Source organism: Lepisma saccharinum, chromosome 21 (assembly GCF_977018435.1).
Source record: "Lepisma saccharinum chromosome 21, izLepSacc3.1, whole genome shotgun sequence".
Lineage (NCBI taxonomy): Eukaryota > Metazoa > Arthropoda > Insecta > Zygentoma > Lepismatidae > Lepisma > Lepisma saccharinum.
The window spans coordinates 3,017,572-3,034,719 of NC_139249.1; positions in this window are offsets into that span (position 1 = coordinate 3,017,572).

A 17,148-nucleotide genomic window follows, 5' to 3' on the forward strand; every position below is an offset into this window, starting at 1 on the left:
TGGCTTTAGCGTTTTGATTCCTACAAGGTTGCATGCCCTGATGTTTTAGCGGAAAAACAAAAGTTACTCGTAGTAGATTGGTCAAATAGTCTACGAGTTATAACATTTTATGTCAAATAAGTGTACAAATTTAAAATTCGCGCCAGCTTCCATTCGTAACTTTGGACGCGGGGGGAGGGGGGTTATGGGTGGGTGGGTTTTCTTCCACATGACATTTCAAAGTTTTATCTCAACATCTGTCAGCGTTTACAACCTCACATACATGTATGAAGGTCCTAAAAGCACATGAATTGTTTAATCAGCACGATGGTCCATGAGTGTGCCATCGGCGACTTGGGCTATATTGTGGATGGAACACTCATAGACCATTGGGAAAGTAAAGATTAATATAACTAAATAAAAGGATAGTTCGTCCTATTCTTGAATACGCTAATGAATTATGATTTGACAGCAACCAGTCACCTTGAAAAAGTTGAATCAGTTCAAAAACTATTTATCAGGTCATTATGAACAAAGTTTAAAAAACAATACTATGACCAACATTACCCTGAATGGTTAACACAATTGAATATGTTTACCTTAGAAGAACATGAAAAGGATAAATTTTGAACAGAAGATCTTAACTTTCCAAGTTGACAGTGAATATTTTTTGAATAATATAGCTTATAAAATTCCCATATATTCCCATAGGTATTTCTCAATTCTTACAGGTCTAAATAAGGTCAAATGTTTAGTAGCTGATGTTGTTGAAACCTACAATTGGAATTTATGATGACGTATAAGATTGTAGGATGAACTGTATTTTTGTATAGTTATATATTCAATTCTGTAACTTTGTATAACCAATTTTGAAATAGTGATGTATCTGGTTGTTAAATCGTGCTCATCACTTAAATAAATATTGTTATTATTATTATTACTAGTACTACTTGTTTTTTTAAAATTACATACATTTGAAATTTCTATATTCTGTATATCTATATACAATTTGCATAACTGTATACTTAATATTAATTCATGTAGGACAAAAGCTGTTTTTTATAGTTAGATAATCAGTGTAAAATAGACTGTAAGCTTAAATGTAACCCTATTTATAATTATAATATTAATAATAGTTTGTTATAAAATGTATCTACAATTTCACCATTCGAAATACATTAACTCTTTCCAGAAATCTCAGAGGGGGCAAGTGCTTCCCCCCCCCCTGGCTCCCCCTGCGCGCGCCCATGACTGTTGTTATTATTTCCACATTCAACTTTTAACAATGGCCCGCCCCAGTAAAATATAAAAAATAATTCTGGAGACTCTCATGTTCATATCCTGTTATCTATAATGAAAATGAACGTCTGTCCTTGAAGAACCGCGGCCAGTCCTCCGAGATACCTCAGGATAACCGATTCTGGACGAAGAAGGAACTTCCCGAGACTTAGCCAGGAAGAGTAGGAAGGCTAAGCTGCTTTGCGGGGACCGGGGTTGTTGGATATTCATGCAACATTCAAAGTAATTATGCACCCTCGGGACCTGTTACCCGCTAATTCCGTTTCCGTGTACCAAACAGGATTAACATCTCCAGGCAAAAGTTCAAGCAAGGCTTCTGCTCGGGGTAATTTCTTTGTAGGGTACTTACCCGAGATGCCCTTTCCGTTCTTACGGGAGGAGACAACAGGTAAGTTCAGAAATGCAGTGACGTCATCGCAGCGCGAGTTTTTATGTTTGTGGTTTACTGTGACACCGTGCAGCAGTTGGAAAGCGTTGTTACCGCTGCTGCCATCTATTGGGAATAAACTTTAACATAATGATAAATCAATGATCCCAGAGGTTTGAATTCGTGTTCATTTCTCTTCCTGTGGAGGATTTGTTTGGTTTGATTTGGTGTTTTAAGTCCACTTTGTGCACAGTAAGGCTAATCGGGACTGGACCTACAGTTTAAAGTGGGGTCCTAACCACTATGTGCCTCCACCGGGTATCGAACCCGGGACCCCAAGGCAACGACGCCATCGTGGAGGCCCTTTTCTGTGGACGAATAATGGTTAAATGTACGTACAGAACATGCTTAAATCCAAGTAGTTATATGAAAATACTGCTGCTTTCCTGATATATATTTCTCATGGATTAATTTATGACGTAATTTGAACTAAGAAGAAATAGACTAAGCAAGTATTAAAGTGTGACAAATTTACAATTCATGATGGGTGGCTCAGTCGGTAACGCGTCTGACTACCATGCTCAAGGTCCCGGGTTCGATCCCCGGCCGGTTCAAATCCGGGAACTTTTCTAACGATGGAAGCGGCCCCGGCGCCCACCCAGCATCGAATAACATTGGTACCTGGGGGAAACCCTGGGGAGGTAAAGGCGATAAGGGGCGGGATGCTGATCACATCACCCCCACTAACGACCGGATCAAGAAAGTGTGGGGCTTTACGCCCATACGCCTTCATGGCGAGGTGCTATGCACAGAGGAGCACTTTACCTTTACCTTTTTGATGGGTTAAAACAAGGAGATGCATTATCTCCATTGCTCTTTAATTTTGCCTTAGAATATTCTGTTAGGAAGGTAAAATAAACTAACGAAGGACTAAAATTAAATGGTATGACTCAGTTGTTAGCATATGCAGATGATGAATACTTAGGGGATGATATAAATAAAATTAAGAATAATGCTAAAATATTTTTCAAAGCAGCTAAAGAGATAGGTTTGGAAGTTAGCAAGTAGAAAATTAAATATATGCTTACAGGCCAAAACCAAGTGCTAGGTAATAAATAATCAAAATTTAATTATTGATAACAACTCATAACGTTTTGTCTTCTCGTTTGATATCTAAGAAACTAAAAGTTAAAATATACAAAACAGTAATTTTGCCTATACTATTATATGGATGCAAAACTTGGTCCCTTACATTGAAAGAGGAACATAAATTGAGAGTATTTGAAAATAAGATCCTTAGGAAAATATTTGAGCCTAAAAGGGATGAGGACACAGATGAGTGGAGAAGGTTAATTTAGAACTACATAATTTGTATTCATGTCCAGATATTATTAGAATGATTAAATCAAGATGACTAAGGTGGGCAGGTCATGTGGTACGAATGGGAGAGAAAGGAGAAGTTTACAGGATTCTTGTTGGGAAACCTGATGGTAAGAGACCTGTAGGAAGGCCAAGACGAAGATGGAGGGATAACGATGAGATGGACCTAAAGGAAATCGGTAGGGACAGATGGAAGACCTGTGTAGCTGCAGCCATGAACCTTCGGGTTTAAAAAGACTAGAGAGTTAGTTAGTTAGTTAGAGTATAACGTCTCAAAATTGCAAGGAGATTACAAGGGTAATTATATATACTCTGTCTCGGGAATATGTGGAGCAAGGCTGATCATAATGAAAAATGCTGAGAAAGCGAGTGGGCAGAGCAGTGCAAAGCTGCTGTCGCTGATGCTTTCCGAAGATTCACGTGTCAAATTTCGCAACAACCATCAGATTGACCAGATATGGCACCTATCGACTTTTGATTTCTCAAAGTGAAGAAAGGAACTCATGGCGAGCGTTTCCATAACGACCAATAAGATTTGATTGGCGATTGATTTCGTTTATTTCATTTGTTTTTTTTTGCCTCTTCTGGTCAATTGCAAAGAAGATGATGAATAATGATATGATACAATTGAAGAATTTGCTCCCACAATGAACGCACAGGCCGGGATTCGAAACCAGGAAACGTGGCACCGTATCGCACTATGCTAACCAATCTGCTACGGAGGTCAGCTGACCAGTAGGTGATGTATAGAGTGGAGGTAGGGTGTCAGATAAAAGATACATTTTACAAAGATGATCTTTAAGTGTCGACGTGGGTGAATATCTAGAGAAGAGGTAACCAGTGGCGTAGCAAGGGGTGGGCGTAGTGGGCGACCGCCCGGGGCCTCGCGTCTCGTGTGGTTGATACAAAAAATGTATCAAATAGAAGTGAGGGGGGAAAAAGATGGAAAAGGCTAATTTTTGTAGACAATAAAATTAAAACATTATGTTTCTATCTGGCTTTAAATTGTAGTTAAACGTTATAACACGTGACATCAGGGGCGTAACATACAGGCGAGCGGGCTCTAAAGGGGCCGAGGAAAAGTAAATTTTATTGTCGTATTTCTCATGTGAAACATTTGCGCAAAAATTCACGATAACTTGCGTGGACATTTATACCCATTTATTACTTTCTCGAATAGAAAGCAATTTGTCTTGTACTTTCTTCTTTCTCTCGACCTTGCACTCCGGATGTTAACAATAAAGCACCTCCAAATCCCACGAAGCAAGTGCGAGGCATTTAAATGCTTGGATTGTTTACAACTTAACAAGGCAATTGATAATACAGGGCTAGCATAAATGATTCATTCGTTTTGAAAAGGCTATATTTTCAAAAGTATTACACGTACACACATGAAAGATATATGAAAAGAACCACAAACTCACCAAGTGTATACACCCTCTACAAATGTTCGATATGTGCCTCTTTGGTTAGCCGTTTCAAAACGAATGAATCATTTATGCTAGTAATGTATAAACAGTTCTTACTTACTTCCTACAGCTTCATAATTCAGCTCCCGGAAAACAAAGAAAGACATTTTTAGGGTGTGTGAAATTATTAAATATAATTTTCTTCAGTAATTTATTATTATTTAAATATGATAATTTGCTGACGTATCCCTGAAATTTTGTATTGGTTCACATTGAGATTTCAAATTTAAAAATGGATGGTGGCCTCGTGATATGTTGCTACGCCACTGGAGCTAACATGTGTGTAACGTATGAAATTCCTATTTCTTCTTCTTCATAATCAGGGGGAATTATTTGGGACGCCCTCTGTTTATCTATAAACATCTTAGTGAACCAAGGTGCTTTCCTTTCAATTAGCGAATTACACTTTTACATCTGAAAGCTTCCTGACTTCCATGGTGTAATAGTGATCACAGCGCGCTACGACGACAAGGATCCCGGTTTCGAAGCCTGGTCTGAGGATGAGTCTCACTTCATCAATTTCATCATATCACTCACTCATCCTCATCGTCTCGATTAGCCAAAAGTGGCAGGAAAGCGACGTGACGTATTCTAATTCAGTCAATCAATATGAACGCTTGAGTTTATCGCTCTCCATGTGCCATAACACTCGCATAAACCGGAAACGAATGGCTTTCAGTGGATGCACTCCGGAAAGATTCTGCAGCTTCACTGTTGCCATGGCGACATAGCGCCAGTTCCAAACTAAGTGCTAAGTCTTGTTCCGCTCCAATGACCTGTGTCTAACCTCCTCAAAGGTCACATTTAACAAGGCTGTTGCTTTACGAAATGCCTTCTTATGAAAGCGTCAATGGGCAAATTACCGTAGCTTTGAAATCGGCTTTTGACACGTGCTTTCAACTTCTGATTTACTGCGAGGAATGCGATGAGAAGATGGCGTGGAAATACAGTTTCGCTTTCACTGTTCATGAAATGTTTCTTAACAAGGATTGGTTTGGGTTGATTTGTTGTTTTAAGTCCACTTTATGCACAGTAAGGCTAATCGGGACTGGACCTACAGTTTAAAGTGGGATCCAAACCACTATGTGCCTCCACCAGGAATCGAACCCGGGAAACCTTTATTACAAGGCGACGACGTCTTAACAAAGACAATTGCATAATAGTACATTATCTTCGCCACCATTTTATGTGAAAATTACATCGATTCCTTAATTTGATTTGATTATTGTTATCTGGCGTAGTTTTCTACCACTGTTGAGTAATCGAGACGATGAGGATGAGATTGACGAAGAGACACTCACAAAGAACACAATGCCCATGTCGAGATTCGTAGCGCACTGTGCTAACAACTTCGCCATGAACGTCGGTCTCAGTTGGTTAATAAGTTTCTTCTTCTATCGATTACTTAATAGACTTCTTATTCTATCAATTAATATGCTGATTCATCTATTGGTTAATAGGCTTCTTCTTCTATCAATGAATATACTTATTCTTCTATAAAGTTATTCTACTGCTAATCAATATACTATATTCTTCTATTCGTTAGTAGACTTCTTCTTCTACTAATCAATATACATATTCTTCTATATACTCTTCTACTAATCAATATACTTCATTCTTCTATTCGTTAGTAGACATCTTCTTCTATCGATGAAATCATATGACTTTTATATGTTTATTCTTCTAGTAAATATATCCTTTATTTACCAAAGCTCCTATATCCAAATTCCTTCATTTATTAAACATTGGATTGATTCCCGCATCTTTCCTGCGCTATTTCCCTTCTTTTTGGGATTTTTCAAAGATACAACAATAATTAAAATCAATATTTTTCTGCACGATGGCTTAATACAAGCAGAGAAAAAGGGGTTAAACGAGGGGCGCCGCCTGTCCCGCGCTCGATTTTATCCGGGTCAGCAATATATGCGCCACAACGGAAGTGCTTGGGGGCCGCCACTGAGTTGGCGCCGCACCGGGGAAAACAACCAAAAAGGTCTAGTGGGGAAAACTCCTTCCCACTAAGACGGTAGAGGATACAAAATTGTAATCGCTTTATAACTTCATTTATCTTTATATATAATCGCATATGCCGCACGTGTCGATCATTTCTTTATCTCGCCTTTATCCGTCTCCATTGTTCATCTCAGTTCATAAATTTATGTAAGCACAATTAATTTCAGTTCTCCAAATAATTTCATTCAATTCGCGTGCGCATTGTTACTATAATATGCGATTCTAATATTTCTTCCGCGTGCTGCCATCTATGATTCGTTATTTCAATCATTGGCCATATGGTTTACATGTGCGTGTACGTAACAGATTTAGTGAGTGAGATCATGTAATTGATAAAGAGAACGCCCATGGTCGGGATTTGAACCCGAGAATCCTGTGCTAACAACTTCGCCACGAAAGCCGGCGACAGAAGTTTTGAATCTGCGATCTCTCCCGAATACGAATGAACCACGAGTATACTTCTAGCAAACGAACTCAAAAGTGTAAAAAGCATAAACGAAGACAAACGAAAGGGAGAGAACACAAAAGCGAAAGAATTTGCAGTATGAACCTTCAATAGGATAACATATTTGGCTAAGCACTGTTATAAACTTCCGCCGGTATCCATGAACGAGATTATAATCTCAAAGGAGGAAAAACTTCAGGAAGAAAATGATAAGATTTCGACTTTGTCTATCAGCCTTAAATTAATAAGTGAGGGATGGAGGTTGAATCTCTTCCCTGGAACCTTAACTCGTAATCGATACGAAGCACACTGATCTCCCATTTCGCCCCGGGAGAAAACTGTTAGGGGTAAATACTGAAGTGAAAAATCACGTAGGATTTTCTTCCTACGATTCTCCACTATGCAATCTATTGAAAATTTAATGTAGAAACTGGGAAAGGAAATATATTGAAAATTTAATGTAGAAACTGGGAAAGGAAATAAAAGCAACAGGCACTGATTCTATGGAGGGATATGAGTGTAAAAGAAGGTGGGGGAGTTATTTTATTTAGCAGTCTCTTTGCCATATTTTCTTACGTTCCATCTTCGATTTCTTTTACAAAATGTGGGTCACAAGGGGGAGGGTGAACGCAACTTTCAACGTCATGGAAATAACAGCATTAAAGGCGAAAATAACTTATGAAGGAATATCCAAGTACATCTTCAGAATATTCGTGAACTGTGCTCGAACTGGAAATTTTTAGGTGAGGGAGATGTTTGCTTGAGCCTTGAAGCCCAGCTAGGGGAATGCTTCTTGGTTTTAATATGGGGACAATGGGGCAGCTGGAATGCTTTGTATAATTTTTCCTGGCTAGGTATACGATCCTCCTGCATTGGAGAGCAGAGTGGTGGGAAAATGAGAGGTGTGTAAGAGACAAAAATTAATAAGGAAATGGAGGATAGCGACGGAAATATGAATGATGAGGAGAAATAAAGAAAGAAAGAAACAAGAAGAGAAGAGAGAGAGGCGGAGAGAGATAGGTAGAAGAGAGACAGAGAAGAAAGAAAGATGCAAGAGATAGAGGATGGAAAGATGAGAGCTGAGGATAGAGATACAGAGACACACAGAAAGAAAGAAAAATAAAGAGGGACGGAAAGATGGGAGATAAGAGAGAAAGAGAGCGGAGAGACAGGGAAAAAAGATAAAATTTGGGAGTGAAGAAAGAGAAATGGGAAAATCAGAGATGAGCAGAGATGAGATAAACAAGACAGAGAGAAGAGAGAAACGAAAACATGATAGATCTGGACAGGGAAAGAAGGAAACAATAGAGAAAAGAGATAGAGACGGGAAGATTCGTGAATAAGAGAGACATAGAGAAAGAAGACACAGCGGAAGAGATGGATGCGTAAAGAGGGGAGATGAGGAGATAGATAAAAAGAGAGAGATGAGACATAAAAGGAAAGAAACAGAGAGAATGAAAAGAGAGAAACAAGATACAAAAAGAGACGGAAAGATTTAGTACTGGGGAGAAGAAAAAAGAAAGGAGACAAGGAAGGAAGGAATAGAGTTTGAAGAGGAGAGAGAAACTGAAAGATGCGAGATAAGAACTGTGATCTCTCTTCTTAGACTCTCTCAGTTCCTTTCTCCATCATCTCTTATGCGCAAATGAATAACCGATGAAAATATTGATTGATTGGTTGGTTGGTTGATTGATTGGTTGTTTGTTTGTTTGGTTGGTTGGTTGGTTGGTTGATTGTTTCGTTGGTTGGTTGTTTGGTTGGTTGTTTGTTTGATTGGTTGGTTGTTTGGTTGGTTGTTTGGTTGGTTGTTTGGTTGTTTGTTTGGTTGGTTGGTTGGTGGGTTGGTTTGGTTGGTTGTTTGGTTGTTTGTTTGGTTGTTTGTTTGGTTGTTTGTTTGTTTGTTTGTTTGGTTGTTTGGTTGTTGGTTGTTTTTGGTTAATTGGTTGTTTGTTTGGTTGGTTGGTTGTGTGTTTGGTTGTTTGTTTGTTTGTTTGGTGTGTGTTTGGTTGTTTGTTTGTTTGGTTGGTTGTGTGTTTAGTTGGTTGTTTGTTTGTTTGGTTGTGTGTTTGGTTGGTTGTTTGCTTGGTTGTTTGATTGGTTGGTTGGTTGGTTGTTTGGTTGGTTGATTGTTTGGTTGAGTTTGTGTTTAAAGTCCAGTTTATGCATGCTAATGCTAATCGGGACTGGACCTACAGTCTAAAGTGGCATCCGAACCACTCCACCGGGTATCGAACCCGGGACCCCTTGCTTACATGGCGGCGACGCTTATCACTGCGCCATCCGGGAGGCCCGGATAAAAATATTAAACGCTAACCAAAAACTAAGAACTGGGATAAGTAATATGCACGAAATAAGTTAAAAGAAGATTATTCATTATCATGGCACTGTTCAATGCACAATGGAAATGAACTCCCTCTTGTGCGTATCCCATTCACTTTCAGTCGGCCTCCGTGGCGGAATGGTTAGCGCAACGCGAGTAGAGTAAATATGTACTTCTGACCGCAACTTTGATTTCTTGACCAAACGACTACAAAAAGTTGAAAAACTCACTTTCTCTCCCCGTTCCGCGCCTCATTTAGTGCGCTGACGATGTTTCACGGGCGCAAAAAGGCAGTGATGAGTGAAAGATGAGCTCTCATTCTCTCATCCTTCTCATCTTTCTCATCTTTCTCATTGTTCTCTCATTCTCTTTTTATTCTCCTCTCATCCTCTCATCTTTTTTTTATTCTCTCATTTTTTTATTCTCTTATTTTCTTATTTTTTGAAAGATGAGTGCACCTTATCGTAATTTTCCAAGTCTGGGACCAAATGTTTATATATCGTGACCTACGTAAACCTCTCCTCTCATTCTCTCATTCTCTCATTCTCTTATTTTTTGAAAGATGAGTGCACTTTATCGTAATTTTCCAAGTTTGGGACCAAATGTTTATATATTGTGACCTACGTAAACCTCTTCTCTTATCCTCTTATTCTCTCAATCTCTCAATCTCTCAATCTCTCATTCTCTTTTTAGCTTTAGAATATTGTCGTCAACATTAGAGATGAAGTTGGAGTGCTGGAATCAACGGGGCCAAATGTTTATATATATCGTGATCTTCGTAAACCTCTCCTCCCATCTTCTCATCCTCTTATTCTCTCATTCTCTAATCTTTTGAAAGATGAGTGCATCTTATCGTAATTTTCCAAGTCCGGGACCCAAATGTTTATATATATCGTGACCTTCGTAAACCTCTCTCTCGGGGAGGGAACGATGTACCATACACACACACACACACACACACACACACACACACACACACACACACACACACACACACACACACACACGCGCGCGCGCGCGCGCGCGTATGTATTGTGACGCAAACAAACAAACAAAATAATAATTGTTGTTTTTTAGAATACCTGGCCCCTAACCCGCCAGGGTGCGTGGTGCCCAACCCAAAAAAGGTTCTAACGGCAAAATCATCACGAGTTTAGATTTGTACTGCGAATGTTGTCAAAAATTTAATCAATGTTGTTTATTCTCGATGCTAGAATCTTACATAGATTATTCTCTAAAACGAAAATCGATAATCCTATGCCAAGCCCCCAAGCTATTCAGGCAATTTCTAATGTTCGCGTGGATAGCGACGCTCGGTAGAATTTTTCCTGTCCCTGTGGAGAAATTGTGTTTCATCGCTCAATGTAACATTTTCATCACGGACCAAACTATCCACAGCAACCCCTCCCCGAACCCATTCACCTTACATCCTTTTTCGCCCGAAGAGATTCTATTTTTTTTCAGCTTTCCCACGGTTCTGAATAAAGAATCTATTACAGTAGTGGGGTTTACGGTACGGACAGCGCAACTTTTAAGTGTAGAAAAGGCGAGGCTATTTGATTGAACAATCAGATTTGTTTACACTTAAAACAATGCCAAGATGGGGCCTGTACCCCAATTCTTCAGGTGTGATATGCTCTGATTTTTAAGAAATTCTGAATTTCTAGTGTAGAAAAGGCGAGGGCTCAACAGATAGATTTACCCATACTTAAGACAATGCCAAGAGGGGCCTATACCCCAATTCTTCCAGTGTGATATGCTCTTAATTTTAAGAATTTTGAATTCTAGTGTAGAAAGGGTGAAAGCCTCTCAGACAGATTTGCTTATACTTAAAATTATGCCAAGTTCCCATATGATCTTATTGCTTATAGTGTGTTTTTCTGTCAAAATCCCAGGAATTGAATTTTAGTGTAGCTCAGATTGATTCTGCCATGTATATTAATATAAAGCTTATAGTTACTGGGTTCTGAGGCCCAGTGGAGTGTGGTGCATAGCCCCATGGTTTTTATTGCCTTGCAATCAGGAGGCCTCTGGGTTTGAGTCCTGATAAAATGTGAAGCCTCTCCTGATGGCAAAATGTTAATATTGTTGCTTTGTAAGCAAAAGGCTCGGGTTTGAGTCCTGATAAAATGTAAAGCCTCTCCTGATGGCAAAATGTTAATATTGTTGTCTTGTAAACAAGGGGCTCCGGGTTCGAGTCCTCATATAAGATTGAAATATATACAACTGCCCACACATAAGATATTCACTGCTAGCTGATAATACAGTTGAGGTTTGTGTGTTGTACAACAGGATAATAGAACAATTATCTTCTAGAACTGCTCCGTGACTCTCTCATTTCTTACATCATAAACATATGATTTTTCACCTATGAGAATGACACTACAAATGGTGTCTTCAGGTAAAGCCTCATGGAATTCACAGATAATTTTAATGTTTGTTCTGTCATTCACCACAACTTGTTTTCTTTTTGAAGTGTTGATTACAAACATGGGTCTCCGTGTTTTGAATTCATCTGGAGTGTAGTACATATCAGTACTGCCAGTAGTGACTCTTTTGAAAGCCGAAAATGCCTCATATAATTTGAGAAAATCATCCTTGGACATGTCTAAATTGTAATTTTCTCTGGGGAATACCTCATTTCTGCCATTTTTAAGATATATGTTCTTGATGTTGCAGTTATCAAATCTACTTGAATTTTTTTCCTGATTATTGTGTCTTCCAGTCTGAAACAATACCACTACAAAATCAGGCATGTCATATTGAATACTGGAGAATGAATTTGTAGCATCAAACTCATAATAGGTGCCAGATGCGGGCTTCTGTACACATTGATATGTATAAAATTGCAGAGGAATCTGTGGATTTTTTATTATATCAGCTTTGTATTTAAGAGCATAACTGGCCTCATATTCAACAACAGGGATTCTTAGCTCCATAGTCTGAATAATGCATTTGCCTGCATCAGGTAGGGTATTAGGCAGAGCTTCCCCTGTAGGGTTTAATGTGCTGTACCTCATCAAAGCATTGTTATCATTTGCAGCTCTTCTAAATGTGATTCTTAAACCACCCTTCCACATAATATCTTTGTAATCCGAGAAGAATCCTGGCAACAGGCGCATGGGGAACAGCACTGTGTGGTTCTTAGATAATATCTTATCACCAGCCTCAAATCCACCGATTTTGTAGTATGAAGCCTCGGTTTTGGATAATTTTAGAGTGGCCAAAGCCGTGGAGGTAATGCCGGGATAATCTATTCTGTTTATAACAACGCCATGCTTTCTGATCTCAATTTCAGAGAACAGATGCGGCACAAAATTATCTACCAATCTTATATTTGAATTTGCCGGATAATCTGTTCCATCGAGCTTTACGACATCAAATTTGATGTATAGATCTGCTCTGTGAGGGTGTATAAAGCCATCCCCTACATCAAGATCCACCTCTATCTCTGTGTTGGGTTGATTTAAATTTGCAAATGTCCTCCTGTTTGGGGGGAATGATTGTAGCTCATAACTCTCAATATTTTCCATTGTATGTATTTTTATTTAAATGTTAATTTCTATGATAGCAGTTGTTGTGGCTCCAGCAAAATCAACTAATTCTTCTTTTTCATTAGTGACCATCAATTCAATGTAATCTATTCTGTTATGGCACACAGGAAAATATAATGTTGGGGATGGATTGTAGATGATTGGCTCCATAAATTCGGAATTAGGTTTGAATGTTGCAATGATGCCAGTTTGTTTGTGAGTGCCTATGCCTTTTGATTTGGTGATCATACCCTCCGCCACATTACAGTGAATATTCAGAGTCTCTATGGCTAAGAATTTGGGTATATTCATAGCAGTGTGTTTGATGGCCGCTTCGAGTTTTGTGTTGTTCTCAAAACCTAACAGCTCTCCTATAGTACCCAGATGCACTGTTTCTGTAGCAGATACAATCTCTACTCTGTGAGTGACAGAATTTTGACTTAACACTACACCTCTGGGTAATTGAGCATTTAGAGTGGACAGATTATATTGCCCTGGAGTGATGACAATTTTTTGATCCCCTACTGCAATTGTGTTGTTGTGGTGCGTAATATTAGGGATCAGGTACATGCCGTAAAATGCTCTGAGAGCTATTGTTTTGGGATACACTATGTCATCATGCAATTTGAGTTTCAATATTGAATTTTGGCTGGTGAGATGGAATACCCCCATGATGTTTCAGATACCACAGGGCCTTTTGAAAATCTTCAATTGATGGTTTATTTATTTGAGACATGTATCTGAGAACAGATAAACACAAATGTCCGCAATTAACATCTTTGAAGTTTTGAACACGGGCATTATTGTAATAAAGATTAGCTGATTTTAGATATTTTATTAAATTTTCAGGTGGAACACCTCCAAATGAATCAAACACAAATGCCTTACTGTTTAAATATTTAAGATAACAAATCCAGTGAGTGCCCTGATTTTTGTACTCATCCAAATTAACAATGCCACACTCTTTGTTGAGTGGTTGTTCTGGTAAAGAATCAGACATGTACACTCCTCTAAAATGTTTGATGCCCAGTGGCTTGATTAAAGCTTCAATATCTTGGTTTGTAAGCGGCTCTTGTTTTTTTTAAACTTATTCATGGCTCTCTTAACACCTTTGCCTTTTTTCTCCATGGCCAGGTTATGGCGCTTCTGCTCATCTAATTCTGCCCTATTTTTCTTGGCATCTATTACTGTTTTTGCTATGGCAGCTGATCCCCCAGCCAAGCTCCCCACAGCCCCGAGAGCAGCTAAGATGGCAGGGATAGTAAATATGAATCCCCCTGTATGCAATTTTTTCCTGGATTGCTGTAATTTTTTTAATTGGGGGGTACTAAGCAACAATTTCATACCATGTCCCTTTGCAATACAAGAGCTTTTTTTCTTGCGCTGCTTTTTGGTCAAAAGACTGTCAATAGTTTTAAGAGATTTGAGACCTGCATAAGGTATTTGATACATAACACCCTTGGCCTTCATCGTAGGTTTATTATATACATATTCACAACCCCCACCCCAGTTTTTGTTTGGTGCTCATAGCTATGGTGGTCCCCAATGCTGCTATTTTCTCACTCAAAGAAGCATCTTTGCTTACAAATCTACCAAATGCAGCCTCTTCTAATTTCTTGTCTGCAACATGTCTCCTGTTAAGATCAGAATGTGTGTTGTATGCTATGTCATGGTCTCTACAAGCAGCATCTAGGGGATTAACACCAGGATCACCTCTGTTTAATCTATGTTCCAATTTTGTACCTGGACCACAATACTGATAGCCTGGAATGTGTAGTTCAAATGGCAGCTTGTTTATAATGTCATTAACAAGGCCCCGACCCTCAGAAACATTCCAAAATTTAGGTGGTAGAGTATTAATAATTTTTATAAGATATCCAATCCCCTTAGGGTCATTCACTATAAAATTAGACAATTTTGTGCTTATCATGTCCATAATTCCAACCTTTTCATTGTAAAAATTGTGGTTGCCAGCATTTTCCTCCCCAGCTATCACCAGCAACCTATCTATAAGTTTCCTGACATCATCAACCCACACAAATTCTTTAGGCAGGGTGTTGTATTGTTTGATTCCACTGCCAGTCTTGATCTGTGACCATATGGGCTTGATTAAATTATTGTATTTTGCTCCACTGCTAGACTTGACTCTTTTTTGTGTGGGATCATTGTTCTGGTACAGAGCATCTGATTTTATTAATATTTCTTTGTAATGTTCATAATCTTGATCTGTATAGCTTCCAGGCCTTTTCCTAGTCATCAGTTCCCACAATCCAGGTGTTCCGGGGTACTTAACAAAAGCACCTTTTTCTCCGAGACGAGATTCTGAATAAACAATCAGATCATCTCCCATAAAAGTTACTCTGAAATTACCAATTCTGTGTATGATACTGCCATCAAGCTCTGTGTCGGCATATAAGCCAAAGACCTCATCTTTGTTGTCTTTAGGTGTGGTTAAATATTTTTGAGCAAGAAGACCCAATTCAATAGGATCCTGAGTAGCTTCAATTCTTCTAGGAGCAACAGGACTAGGTGTATGAATACTGGAAAGTGGGGTGAATGGATAATCTAATATGTTTCTTGCAGCTACAGGTACAAGCTCCGTAATCAAATCTTGATTTTGCTCTGTAACAGTTTTGATATTCTTACCTAAATTATTAATAGCATCAATGACAGGCTGTTCTGTTTGTTTGTGTTTTTCATAAATTCCCCGGTTCTCTGATTTCCATCCCTTAAATCTTTTTACAAGATAATCTCTTAACTTAAGATCATCAATGACTGGTCGTTTCATGGTTGTTTATTTATGTCTCAACGTCTAGAAAATCGTTGATTTTATTTCTGTATTTGCCAGTATTAGGCGTTCTTGTCATATCAATTGTGACAAACCCATAACTGTCCTGGCTCCAGCACTTGCTGCAAAATTTAGAAAAATCATTGTAGCTCAAGTCCCCACCTACATATTCATCATGTATGTGTTTGAGGTTGGTATGATCTTGATGAAACACACATATAAAATTGCTGTTGTCTCGGATCAGCTGCTTGGGTATTTTAGAAAAAGTCTGTGCCAGGTAGAAACAATCAATGTTTTTGTGCCGGCCCTGTGTAAAGAAATTTCTAACCTTGTTTTGATTATCCAGTATAATGTCATCAAACACAACAACAGAATTATCGAGACATTCATCAAGTGGCTTAACATCTGGTTCAAAAATGGCAATATCCAATCCATCATATAGCTTCATCAGCTGCTGATATTTTAATTGTTCCAAGCTCTTTGAGAAAACATACAAGTGCCTGTTTTTCCAGTCTAACCAGTTGGGTGCCAATAAAAAATTATCAACCATTAGTGTAGTTTTACCACAAGCAGATGGCCCAACAATAAGACATCTAATATTATCAGGCAGCAACTTGCCATTTCTCTTATTCTGCTGTTCAGGTTCTGGCAGCCTTTTTATAACATCCCAGGTGCTCATATTATCACTTTGTCTGCATCGATCCAGCTGTTTTCCGGATGACCCAGCCATTTGACAAATAACTTGTTGCCTTTTCTGCGGATGATTTTTTCTATGAGATATGTGTCAGGCTGTTTAGTTTTGCTGAGTTCTTGTTCATAGAACCTACCTTTGAGAATTTCTCCTCGGTGATCTTTTATTATATATGTGTTAAGGGTCCCGGGTTTAACTTGAACCACTGTAAATAATTCGGTGCTCCAGTTTCTTGTAAAACCTCTTTTGAATAAGTGCTTATATTTGCTGATTCTTACTTGATCACCCACCCTGAATTTGGCCCTTCTTGTTGTTGGCTGGTATCTAGGATAATAAACAGTGCTGATCAATTTTTGCTCATCAGATGAAGTTACTTCAGAGGGTTTCATGTTGATTGTGGAATGGACCGAGTTGTTATATTTATGTAGAAGTTCTGGTAGGATTGTAAGCCATTTATAATTACCTTGGAGTGTAAATTGTTTATACATAAGATTTTTTAAGGTTCTGTTGAATCTCTCTACAATAGAGGCCTTGAGATCACTGTAACTCGAGTAATGTTTTATTGCCTGGCTTTTAATAAATTGTTGAAACACTGAATTATAAAATTCTTTGCCATTATCTGTTTGCAAATAGCGCGGTGATCTTCCTGAATGATTGATGATTGTCCTGAGGGCTTCTGTAACACATTTTCCAGTCTTGGATTTGAGTGGCACAGCCCAGGCAAATTTTGAAAATGTGTCTATTACAGTAAGTAGATACTTGTAGCCCTTGTTGATTTTGTCTAAGTTTTTCAACTGTCCACTTGACAACTCAATCAAGTCGCTTTGCCATAAATCATCTATGCCCTTTGTGACTACTGGCAGT